Source organism: Apaloderma vittatum, unplaced genomic scaffold (genome assembly GCF_000703405.1).
Source record: "Apaloderma vittatum isolate BGI_N311 unplaced genomic scaffold, ASM70340v1 scaffold38126, whole genome shotgun sequence".
Classification (NCBI taxonomy): Eukaryota; Metazoa; Chordata; class Aves; order Trogoniformes; family Trogonidae; genus Apaloderma; species Apaloderma vittatum.
This window is the reverse complement of record NW_009722915.1, coordinates 1-2,863: the sequence shown is the minus strand read 5'-3', so window position 1 is coordinate 2,863 and position 2,863 is coordinate 1.

The following is a 2,863-nucleotide window of genomic DNA, read 5'->3' as shown; positions in this document are numbered from 1 at the left end:
GTCCGCAGTTGATTTCCAGCAGCCAGTCTAGAAAAAGATGGGTTTCTTACAGGCTCTGCGTCATGTCTGTCAACCCAAGAGGATATTTTGAAAAACTCAGGCATCTGAGACAGCAGCAGACACCCATGTGTGGGCAACTGAGTGGAAACGTTTATCACAGTCTCCCCTCTCCTGTCAGTACGAACTAAAGCAGCTCAGGAATGCTTTGGATGTGGTTGGTGGAGGAGGAAAACTAAACCCCTTTGCTCTCTTCTCCATGCCTAAAATAAAAGCTGTACAAAAATGACCTGACAGTGCAACAGTTACAACAAAATTTTGAGACCTGAAAGATTAATTACACTATCAGGAGGGAGACTGTACAGATGACTGAGCAAAAATCCCATCTGTCTTCACAGAGGCTCTTCTCAAGGCTCCCTTCTTGCCCTGGATGTGACATGCCCAACTCTCCAAAGGCCTTGAAATTTCCTCCCCAGCAATCACTGCCTACGGCTGCAGACTTACCAATCTCCTGTTTGCTTGGCTTTCAAAAATAATGACAAGAAGGCGTCTATCTCTAAGACATACGATACATGAAAAAGACAATTATCCTCCATTAAGGCATTAGATGTATCAAATTCCCCTTAAATCATATACAGTGTTGTGTAACACTCAGTTGTGAGGTTTTTTCCAGCTCCTTTGTGTTTGAATAGTTACTATGAAAGCCCAATTTTGGCTTTAAACTCTCTACTGCAGGTGTCAGTGTAGGTATACCTGGTATACAGAAGTCTCTTACAGGCTGTGATATTTTTCTGCATCCTGAGTGCCCACCTGCTGAGTAACCACTGCCCACTCTTGCTCAGGGCAGGTGGGTGGTTATATCCTCAACAGAGACACCCACGTGTTCCTGGACTGTCATCTTTTAATCCTTTTTTATACTCCACTGACTCATGATGGACTGAGACGGTGACATTTAAGAATGACATATCAAAAACTTCATCAAATCACTCCATCTAGAGATAAAAAAGCCTTCTTTTTGATCATGCCTCTTCATTACTCTGCCAGAACATGCCTGGTCCAAAAGGAGTTTTTCTAACATTTTTCACTTTGTGCTGGTCAGTACATTTACACAAGTGCCCAAATTTAAGAAAAAGATTTCTTCTGGCATTGGAAGCAGAGGTGAGGAATTTAACAGAACCAACAAACGGTAGAAGTCATCAAAAAGGAACTTTTTCTACTTCCTTTGTCCCAAAAATATAAACAGAAAACCACTACAAAGCAGTTAACATGGTCAGAATTCTGCAAAATAGAAAGCTATGGATAGAAAACTCCTCCAAATCCCTAAAAGGAAGTCTAACAAAAATACTACTACGAATTTTAGAAATGAAGAAATGTGAAGAGTAAGTAAGGCTCTGATTGTAACCATCTTGTATCTGATGCTGTTGATGTGGAAACCACTTAAGTTTTAATTACATTTTTTGTAAACACACTGTGTTTATAAAACTCTGTGTTAGAGAAAGAATCTCTGCACAGAGAGCAGTTCATCAGGCTGTTTGGTTTCATATGACTCAGTTCTGCCCTCATTTTTTACAATGGAGCTGATAAGGATGTACAGGATGTACAAGAAAGTAGACTTTAGTCCAGGGGATTATACTAAAGAAACAGAAATAAAACAAATTAATTTTAAAAGTCAATTAAAATCCAAATGGAATGAGATCAGAGGCAAGTGGACTCATAAACTGAATGAAGTTTAATAGGCTCCTAAAGTGTAGATAAAATAATCACTAGTGTTGCATCATACGTGCGCTGAAAATCACCAGTCATTAAGGTACATGACTGTGAATGCCATTTTTCTTTGATAAGGCTGAATCGTCTACCATTCCATTTCCATCCTTAACTAGCATGCAGAAATCTGATATGGGTGCTTTAGTTGTTCAAAGTTTTTAAGGGTGATGAAATCTTTAATTTATCAGGGCTCAGCAACTGATGAAATAGAAAGTTGCAGCTGCTGTTAAACTAAATGCTTGAAAAACTATTAATAATGTTTGACAACTTCTTGAAAAGAGTTGAGGCGGTACATAACTTCAATCATTTAGTAGCCTGTGGAATCCTCCAATATGAGAATGACCTGAATTTCTATTATAAAAAAGTAGAAATACGCCCCCAAAAAGTGGGCGGAAGGGCACAACAAGATGAGGACAGGGAGCAAAAGGATCTCTTTCCATTCAAAGGTAATGCTGAAGGCTAAACAGACATCTTTAATCTGAAACACGAAGGAGGAATTCTGCTGCCTGAGAGAGTACTTCTTGCAGCTTATAAGCTCCCAGCACAGCCATCGGAAAATGGATGTGCTCAGATGATACTGAGCAAGACCTTTACTGTCATTGATTTTTCATACCTACTGGTTACGTGCTTGGCTAATTTTAGGCATGTATGTGAATACTCTGGTTAGGTATGTGCTAAGTACCCTGTTGAACAGAGTCTGAAATACTCTTACAGATAGGACAGTTATATCACAGAGGCCTGCTCCTTTGTATCATATTTGCTGCAACTGCAAACAATACAGGATCGTAGTTGAATGTATCTAGAAAACTGTTACAATCCAGAAAAAGTAAGTTTGTTGTTTTTTATATTTTTCATGTGAAAGATTGTATATTTTTAACAGGTACCCTACATATAAAAATTCAAATGTTTCTCAAAGCATAGTCAAATTTTGACCAAGTCTGTATAGAAAACACATTGGGATACACATGCATATATGTGTATATTTTCCAGGATGGTCAACATGTTAAAGGCACGACAGGCATTTGATTCATATTTTTAAGATACAGACAGATACATACATATATATTATATATATATATATGTATAAATACATGGAGTACAT